Source organism: Oenanthe melanoleuca, chromosome Z, assembly GCF_029582105.1.
Source record: "Oenanthe melanoleuca isolate GR-GAL-2019-014 chromosome Z, OMel1.0, whole genome shotgun sequence".
NCBI classification, from domain to species: Eukaryota; Metazoa; Chordata; class Aves; order Passeriformes; family Muscicapidae; genus Oenanthe; species Oenanthe melanoleuca.
The window spans coordinates 51,657,060-51,667,598 of NC_079362.1; the positions used below are offsets into that span (position 1 = coordinate 51,657,060).

Genomic DNA, 10,539 nt, shown 5'->3' on the forward strand with positions numbered 1-10,539 from the left:
ATCCTTTCTCAGTGTCATGACTGCCTCATAATTTTGCTCTAAAAATGGAAAAACTAGTTAGAATATATAGGATGCTTTTATCTTAAATCTAAGTTTAGCACAATGGTAGAACTGTCAGTGTAGCTTCAAAGCATATGTTGTTGTTTCATGAATAATAATTTATCTGATACAAATGGTCTGGTTTCTTAACAGACTTAAAAGAGAACATTAGGCATAAATCTATTTTTAAGTTAGAGTTTGGCACTTAGTGCTTGAAAAAGACTCTTTTTTAATGTACCTAACTGCCAGAGGTTCAAGGAAAGATCTAATTATACCATTATCTTTTATTTTTATAGGTCCTTCAGTCTGGGAGACTATGAGGGAGCCTCTGCACCCAGGGAAAATGTTACCCTTTACTGGGGGGAAGGGTAAACCAGTAGGGAATACAGTACAATCCCAACCCTACTGGGAGGGGCGGGAGGGAGGTGTTGCCGTCACTGTATTAAGTCGATGTTGGGAAATGTTTTAACATCTGGAGCCTTTGTGGGTGGAAATCTGTCTCCTATTACACCTCTGCACTGGATGTGAAGAAGAAAAAAAAAAGAATCTAGTCACAAAACAGCACATTCTGGAACATTGTGGGGATTTATACTAAAATAAGAAACCATATAATTGAACCATAGGGATACGTAAAGAGGAAAAATATTTTGCGCACAATAAAGGAAACCTAAGAATGGGGGTCACAAACAGTAAAAGGCTTTCTTTTTTGTTTTCTGTTTTTTTAAGTAAGGGTTTTCTACATTATTTCATCCTGCTTGGTGGGATTCCTAGGTATTTGCATGTTAATGAAGAACTACACAAACGAAGTTAGTACAGTTAAAACTCAGTTTGTGTCTGTATTAGGAACAGTCACTTGCAGTGTACAGTATAGAAACCCCATCATAAAATAATGAAGGTTAACTTGGACAAAGTGAAGCAACCTTCAAGCTGCCAAATAAGTCACTCCTTTTATTTTTGGGGTAAAGGAAAGGGACACTGCAAAGGAAAGATTGACATCTTAATTTTTACATTAAGAAAAACAACCAAGGTAGTGGATATGATTTTATTATTGTACTTTGTTAGTTTTGATTTCTAGAGTAAGGCATTATTCTTAACTTGCAGTTTAAGGTTCAGGCATGCGTTCTGGCTCATAGTGATCAGAAGTAATTTTAATTAGTGGGAAAGTAGCATGCTTGCATCACATAGAGTGAAATTGGTATACTTTTACCTATGTTGCGCCAGTTTTGTGTTGCAGTTTACCAATTCAATATAGCCCTGCATTTAAAATTCCTTTTTAAGATTCAGTGGAATTTATTTTTATTAAGAATATAGATATAAAGTACTGTAGTTAACAATTAGGCCTTGAAATACCTTTTTAGGATCTGTTAAGAATAAGATTGATATTGTATTGTGTGTAACCTGCACAATGTGGAAAGCTGATATAGCTGTGCAAAATATTTGCCTCTGTGCTGTCAGTGTGATGTGCTTTCTGCATGGTTATATACTAGTGATTTTATCCGAATCTCTAAAATGAGTTACATGGTAAGACCCGTTAAAGGCTGCATAAATGTTAGTTGGCACGTAAAGACAATTGTAGAAGTTGATGACAAGATTGCTATATTTGTGTTTATTCCCACTCAACGTATTACCTTCTACGCTTTCTTTTTGTTCAAAGCATGATCTTAAAGAGATGTTTAAGTTAATGGATGTAATGCAGGGTATCTACACTGTATTGGCGCATGTTGGTGGCCCTTTGTGATGTAGTAAAATGCACAAGGGTGCAAGTTTAAAGCTACAGAGTGAAAGTTGGTTTGGATCCTCTTCATTTCATTTGTTTAGCTTTTCTGTTGTGTTTTTTTTTTCTCTACTTACATGTATTCCTGTGAATAAATCCTTGTTAAGTTAACGCTTTACTTTTCCTTCCATGTGTATTTTCTTATGTACTGTGAATGTGAAATCCTAACTGGTACACTTGATCTTGTGTCCATCTGAAAGTGGCAAGTCTTTATTAATTTAGATTGCCTAAAGAGTATCCCATGATGATAAAGGAAAATGGAGAGATTTTTAACTCTGCTGGTCAGAGGTGAAGCCACACCTTTCCATTTTTCAAGTGCTGCATTATTAATCTGCAAAACATAATTAAGCCATAACAGCCTTTTTGTAGATTTAGTTTCTCACCTTTGCATTGCAGAATGGATACTGGATAACAGTTTTTGGTTTAGTTGGTGTTTTCTGGTTTGTTTTCTTTTTTTTTCCTTTGATTATTTGGTTGGTTTTTTGTTTTGGTTATTTTGGGGGATCTTGAAGGAGGTTGTGGGTGTTTTTTTGTTTTCTTTTATTTTGGGGGGATTTTTTATTTTTGGTTTGGTTTCGTTTTGGGTTTTTTATTTGGGGCTTTTTTTAAGCACTTGCTCTTCTTTGCATGGTTCTGTTCTTTGACTGTTGAATGATTTAGCCATTGCACTGAAGTTTGAACTGTGTGAGTGTGAACTTATAAATGCTGTTTAAAGAGTTTAGACTTTTTTTTTTTTCAATGCATGATCACATGCATGTTTTCTGTTCCCCTCCCCCTTTTTTGGCTTTGCAAATTTTAGTGGATTATACCTGAAGCATAGTTTGGACATGTACTGTGTGAAATACATTTGATAATGCCAGTACATAGTATTTATTCAATTTGATCAAAATTGCATGTGATAACTTGCTTTCAAGTTACATTACTACAATAGCAAACCAAAAATACCTTCTCAACTAAAAACTCTGATATAAATTAGTAAAATTCAATTTCAAAACTTTAATTTTGAACGGGAACATCCCTGACCAAAATTTAGCAAGATGGGATATTATTTTAGACCCAAACTTGCTTTAATTTTAAATGTGTTTGAACATTAAGGAAGAGTTTCAGAGAAATTACATTAAAAAGTTTATAGAATAGAAAACCTACCCAAATGATATAGTAGTGTAACTACGAAAATCTGGGTTTAACTAAACTTCTTAAATTTCAGAAAGCCTCTCTAACCAAATAAAACCACTCCACCTCACCATGGAATAGCTTAGGATGCCACTCTTGTACATATTTCTTTTAATACATATTTTTTACAGATGTCAACTGATCTGGTATGACAGCAAGGAAAATAATTTAAAAGGGCAGGAATAACTAGGACAGGAATAAACAAAATAGTTTTTTGTATCAGTAAGTTCTGTCATGGTATATTTTAAAGCAAATAAACCATATTCCTAATGCATAATATAGATAGCGCAGAGATTTGCAGAAGCTTTTTAGGGTGTAATGTGAGGTAAGAGAAGTTCTGAAACAGCATTAATATTTAAAACTGAATTATTGCATCATGGGATATATAAAAAGCATCTTAATTCTTGTGGTGTAGTCTTGACAGTTCTTGAATGTTGACTGAATGTTTATACTGGTAGACTTGTGAGTTCGTCTTTGTTACATTCCAGTGTTTCTGCCTCTTGGCATGCTAAAAGCACGGCTTACTTCATTTGCTCCTTACACACTGAATAAGTGCTGTTAGTGTGCTAAACTACAGAAATAGCCGCTGCTACGTAATGGTGTAGATTTTCTACTTGAATAATTTTGTTGTAGGAACCTCAGGAGGTCAGTGTTTACTGTTTTTATATATGCCTTTTTCCTGTTTTGAGTTTCCCTTTTTGAAGGATTCTGAGAGTGAAAAAAAGCTGCTGATCAACCTAAGTTGGTAACAGAAAGTATATTTAAAATCCTTATAAATGCATCTTTTTGGCAGTTCAAAATTGCTGTTAAATTAGTCTTAAGTGAAGTTCAATATTGAATTTTTTCATAACACAGTCAGGAAACCGCTCTTTTCATTTTGGAAAACAGATTAGACTAGTTCAGTATTTTAACCAGTGCAAGCAAAAGTAATCAGTTTTGTATTTTTGTTTTCCAAAGCTTGATTATTTTCTAAATCAGTGAATATGTATATATTTAAATTGTAAGAAGCTAATTCTTATGCTTTAGTTCATTGCTCCTTGAAACTTGTACTCAGAAGATCACTTTTAGAAGAGTAGGTTAAAATTTGTAATCATTATAATTTTTAAATGTTATGAAGTAGCATAAATTTTGTAACTAATAATATTGATACACACTGTGATTTTTTTTTAGGACTTTTATGTTAGCATCAGTCTTAATTACTTAAACTGCATATATTGTATAATAGTATAATGTATATTTTAAAACTTCAAGTGGCTTTCCTCAAGCAAAACTCATTGCTACTTAGAAATATTCAAATACTAGCTTTATCTCAGGTGAATACTCTTGTACCCTTTTTGTTCAGAACACATGCTAATAAAAATGTGTTGTAATTTTATCAGTTTACCTATTTCATTTAGGCAGCTCCTCTTGTCTTAAACTTACCCTAAATTACCCTTCTACTGTGGGACAATAATGACTTTTGCTTCATCTATATTATTCATATTGAATGTATTAACAGATAAGGTGCAAAAACGTTCTTCCCTTAAGGAGAATGCATCCATATTCAAACAACTGAAATATTTCTTTTAAAATGCTTTAAATGCATCATTAAATTGGAAAGCTTTCGTTTTAGATTTTTTTCAAGGAAAGAAGTTGTAACTTAACACTAACTGCTTCCATACTCTCATGAGGATGACAGATGCATAAAGCTTTTATATAGGGTCTGAAGTGTGACTTTTTATCTTAGATAAAGGTTAAGCTCTACAGTGAAATGGCAAAACATCCTGTAGTTAATCTCAGATAGATGCTGATGTAGTTTGCACATGTGTTTGTTATAATCTAACCTCACCTTAAATAAATAAAGCTTGTTCAGTAGCTATGTATTTCACTCACCTATGCATTCTCCAGGATGATTTGTATCCATCAGTCTTCTATGTATTCTCCAATAGAAACTTGCATTTTGTCTGCCACTGTTGCTTGCTCTTTGCACTTAACGGTTGGAGCAAGCCAGTTTTAAATGGGGAACTGAGGCAAGTACTCTTCTTGCTTGCCTTGTATATTCTGCTAAAATAGTGATGCTCACTTGCTTGAATGTACGTAAATGAGGGAAGTTTGAAATGGCTTTATAGGATGAATCCGTGTGTGGTGTTACAGTATGCTTTAAGTAAGCCAAATCCACATCTCAAAGAATTCAGCACTTACAATATCATTTTTCTATAAACTTGTTCTGTTGTGCTACTTTTACTTTAGGTATCTATTTCCTTATTTCAGGTGAGCAACAAAATTAAGAAGACTTGAGTGTTTTTTGTGAGGACAGCAATGAGAATAAAAAGATTGATATAAGGAGTTTTATTTGGCTGTTGACATCTGCCATGTAATAACTTTTTTGTGGAAAGAGATAGATAGTTATGTTGTACATTGTCTGACCTGGTGATAACTGATACTTCTAAAATTTTTAATTGGATGAAGTACACAAAATAGTTTTAAATGAAAGGTGACCAGATCTTTCTGCTGACAACTTAGGTTGTATAAGTTTTGCTTGAAAGCTTTAAATCTTTTGTTTCTGTATCTGCCACAATGTTGGAATGTTTCCTTCAAACATATCCTCCTGCAACCTCTCAAACTGTACTAAATTGAGTGATATTTCTTGAAGTCTGCCTATGTGCTAACAGAACTTCATTTTAAATAGAATATGGTTTTAATTTTTGATAAGCTGCTGAATTTTAAAGGAGTTTTTGGGGCCACCAAATATTTTGGATCATGCAGAGAATATATATTGTACTGTAGTAATTTTGTATTTACATTTGTATGATGTGACATAATAGATGTGAATGTTAATCACTGCTTGACTATGTTAATAAAGTTGTTGAAATATAGCTGTCGCATTCCAATTTTTGATGAATGATTGAAAATTACTGTTCAGTTTATGTTTTGCCTGATGCAGTAGTGCACTTTTCTGATTCACACGTGTAGATACTAGAAACTCTGAAATAAGGATTTTCGTTTTATCTAAAAGAGAATGGTCTCTGGCAAGTTCGTTGTTAGTTTAGTTTAGATACTGCATGCTGCTTGTGGGCGGATCAATGTATAAAAAAGGAGGTTTAGCTGGATTGAAATTAGGACCTGTTGGGTGATAACTAGTAGCTAATGAGAACAGTAAGTATTCTATATATACTATAATATTCTATAAATACTAAGAATAGTTAATAACTAGTTACTACTGAGAAATGTTACATTAACTGTGTTTCTTGAAACATTTGATACTTGCAGAGTCTGACCAAATGGGAAAGGGGAGAAAAATGGTGTACTTATTTCCCGGGCTATCAATAACGTGAATAGTTAAACATTGAGTAAAATAGAAATAAATGAAAATTATTCAAGAACTTCAAGCAAAATTTGCAGTGGTCTTAGTCTAGTTTTATCTAGGTTTCATAGGATCGTGGTAATACAAACTATTTAAGGAGCTGTACTTACAGAGCTTTAGAAAGTTTAGTTTAGAAGTCTCTAAAATATGAAACAACTGTTTCTTTCAATCCACCCATGTCTAGTTGAGCATTTTATATTCACTTCCGATACTAAACAGTTGGTCAATAGCACGTAGACAACTTAGACTATGATGTGCGTCTAGCACAAATTGCTTATCTATTGAACATTTTATTGAACTTAGTCACTACACTCTATAAGCAATCTGTGCTAGACATACATCGAGGTCTAAGTTGTCTGCGTGGTGTTGACTGACTAATATAGCAATAAAATGCATAGCTATAAATATTATAATGAAATTTATAGTAGAAACTAATTGCTGCTTAATGAAGGACTTCCATTTCCGGGAAGAAGAGAAGGCCATGGAACAGCAGTGTAGAGACCAGGCTACTTAGCAGATATAGCAGTTCCTGGCAGCTGAACACATCAGTGGCTGTGTGGGAGGGGATTGGAGAAGTTTATCTTTCTTCCAAATAGACATTCCCACTCACCTTATGTTCTGACAGCATACTGCTGTCAATAGTTTGTTCAAGTCTTCCACCATCAGCTCAAAACCCAATTTTAAGCTATGGCCTCTAATTTTTAGTCAGGTTAATTTACTACCCATATTTTAAAATGTTAAAAGAGTGAAATACATTTTGAATAAGGGAAATGAATGTTGCAGAGGTAGTGGAATGATGCAAATTGTACATCATGGTATTTATTTTTTTTAAAAATGTACTTGAAGTTGTACTTGAGTGAAGAAGCATTTCAATAGGCATAGATTGTGTAGAAAATAATTTATGTGTTCTAGGTGCCCACAGTGATCGTTGGTAGCTTTTGTTATCCCAGAATGATTCACAGTGAAACACACTGCATTATAAAGGGCTGATCTTTCACAAGCATTTACTCTTGTTCTGCATAAAATGAGCGGTATAGACTGTTGAAACCTCTCAAAAGACATCAAATTTTAATCAGAATGACAGACTTAAAATTAAGTGGTTTCCTAAAATCCATCCAATTTAAGAAAAACAGATGTAATTATGACACACATGTACTAATACATACGCATGTAAGTGTAGGCATATAAGGAATTATTTTTGAGTTGCAGTCTTTGGGGATTTTTTTTTTTTTTTTTTTTTTTTTTTTGGGACATCAACTCTTTGTCTACCAGACTTCCATTTGAATTGTGAAAATTAAAATGGAGGTATATCTATAGGTATAGGTGTCTTCAGGTATAAATAGTACTTTTCACATATTAATTTATAATGTTAAAATATACGGAAATATATATTTCTATACTCAAAATATATTAAAAAATGGAAATAAAATGTTGTTATACTGAAAATTTTGCCATTTTTTTCCCTTTTCTTAGTGCCCCTTGTAAAGTGAGTGGTCATAAATTTCCTGTATTAAATATACAGGGAACTCAAAAGTTTTCCTGTGTTTAAAGCATATGTGTGAATTTGGATGCATAACTGCTGCAGTGTTACTGTAACTTATGCCTATATTTTTAAATTTTCCATTATTTCTCTCTCCCTCTGTGCTTAACAGAAATGCTAAATAGAATTTTATTTCTGTGTTGAAGTACACAAAGGGAAGTGAGATTTATTTACTTGTCCTTTTACCCTGGAATTATTCTTAAGTAATGTCTTTACGGGGTAGTGTATATTTAATTTACAGTTTTCTCAAGCTATGTTTTATATTTACCTTTATGTTGACTTATTGAGAAGTTTCTGTGACACAGATGTAGAAACTAAAGGGTTCTGTAGTTTGAAAACCCAAGCATGGTGAAGAATACCATTAAAAAAAAGATTTTACTTATAATCTAAACCACAAAAAAAAGTGCAAAATTGTTTTACAACTAAATTTTAATGTTTTTTATTTTCCTAGAAATGCATCTTTCAGTGTCTTCTTTTAATAAAATCATTGTCTCAAATAAAGGTTTTGAGTAATTTTACATGGTGGGGTTTTTTTTGTCCTTAACATATTGATGGTCATTGTCTTGCATATATGTTTTTCATTATGAAATGTACATGCTCAAATAAACATTTTGGAATCATGTGTGTAAATATATGCACCTTTTCCTTCTAACTTTGGAAGAGCAGATTAACCACATGACAAACTAAAAATTCAAGTATTAATTTTTTAAAATTCTTTACATAGCATAAAGCAGTAAGACAGTTGCATCACTTTCTCTAGTAGTACTCTGCCATAGGAATATGTAGCAAATTTTAATTTTGTTTATCTCCATCCTTCTTATCCTTGCACATGAAACCTGTTGTCAACATTGGGCCAAAACCAGATGGAAGCCAGCTGGAGCCTTAGACCATAGTTCTCATTGTGTTGCAAGCATTCACTCTCTGGGGTAGCATTCTCATTCCATAAAAAGGCAGTGTTTAACTCAGACAATTGCCTGATGTAATAACTCAGAGTTAGTTCTCTAATTAAGACCCATAGGCATCTTGGCTACTTTTGTACCTTTAAACAAACAAACAAACACAAAAACCCCACAAGGAAAAAAAAAAAAAAGCGAAAACACAAAAGATAAACCTCAAATATCTTCTGTGTGAGCAGATAGGAGGCCTTCCAATCATTACTGCCCTTCTTCAGAAGGAATTAGGCTTTAAGAGTTTTTATTGAAGTGACATGGACAATAAGTTCGCATGTTTTTTCTATTTGCTAAAGCTGGTGGCTGTCATTAGCAGGCATTAGTGTGTCAATCTATGGATGTTAAGAATCAAAGGTTAGAAACATTTTCACAGTTTTACATTTGCCCAAGTGCATGCCATTCACTGACCATCCTGTTCACATTGACTTCTAATGTCTGATTTTTAATGTTCAATCCTAATAAAGGATTTGTACAGCCGAATAATTTCATTCTTTTTTTACGGTGTTTCATTAGCTGCTTCCTACATAGGCAGCTAAAGTACTTGTCCAGACCAATGTCTCTTATTATTTAATTTACTGTCTTGCATGAACTCAATCCCAAGCAATTTCTTTTTTGTTAGTATAGTAATACTTCAAAGCTATCTTTGGTTTATTAAGAGCACAAGCACCATCTATTCATATATATTCTGTGCTAAGAACACTTTCTTGAGATACCATGTAGTGTTATTAGCTTGGCTTCACACCCGTCCACCAATTACCTTTTCCTGTTTTGTATTACAACAAGAGTGGAAAAGCTCATTGTGATCAGAACACGGCCATAGTAGATGGTGTACTATGGAGCACTGTGGTACTATATAGTTATATAGTCAGAGTTTGCACTTCTAAAGACTTCATGTTTCTTCACATTTCATTAAATTTCAGTGTATTAAATACATCAGTGTTCTTTTTTTCATTTAGGTTATTTTTACTAGTTGACTGCAAATAAGCTGCTGCTCCAAGTTCATTGATTGACATATTGCAGGTAAGTAAGCATGTATGTAATATTAAAAATATTAAGGTGTCAAGACTGAATTCAGCTAAACATTGAATGTACTCCTTAGAGTACAGCAGCATAATACTTTATCCTTTTAATTCCCCATCCTACATAGAATATTGATTCAGAACTTCAGTATGGTTTTACTGTAGTAATGTACCTTCTAAATATGTATGGAATCTCCCAGAATTTTTCATGCAGGACTGAAATGGGATAAGAAGTCAGAATTCAATCTACAACCACTCAGCTATTCTGGTTTGTTCTTGCTAAAGTTTGCTAACACTTTCTGAGCCTTCCATTTGATTGATGGTTGATTTGATGAGACACGCTTTTGGCAGAAGAGTTGTAAAGGCAGACCATTAACACCAAGTGACTCACTGTGAAACAATGCTGTTGGCTTCATAACTTAAGTAATTGAATTAATGAATGGGATACAGTCAAGCTTGGTGTCCAGATCAATATAAGCATGCAGTTAACTATACAGTGAGTCAGATGATGCAGTGTAATGGCATCCATTATTCCAGGGATGTAGTGCCATTAAAAGTTGATGCAAATTTTCAACAAAATGTGTATTATTCCTAACTTTGAAATAACTTTGATAAAGTATTGCACCAAGTTTAAAGAAATTAATTTGATCTCTTACTGTAATAACATGGCTATGACTCTGTCAAGAAATATTTTTATTGAT

At 33.2% G+C, this 10,539-nt stretch overlaps 1 protein-coding gene across 2 annotated transcripts in view; it reads left to right on the forward strand.

The window, feature by feature from the left end:
* TNPO1 (transportin 1) overlaps positions 1-5,841 on the forward strand; it is a 56,636-nt gene extending 50,795 nt beyond the window's left edge. For both annotated transcript variants that reach the window (XM_056514473.1, XM_056514472.1), the window contains one exon: positions 336-5,841. The gene's annotated coding sequence lies outside the window, so the exon portion shown is untranslated. The remainder of the gene's footprint in view (positions 1-335) is intronic.
* Positions 5,842-10,539: the final 4,698 nt, after the last annotated feature.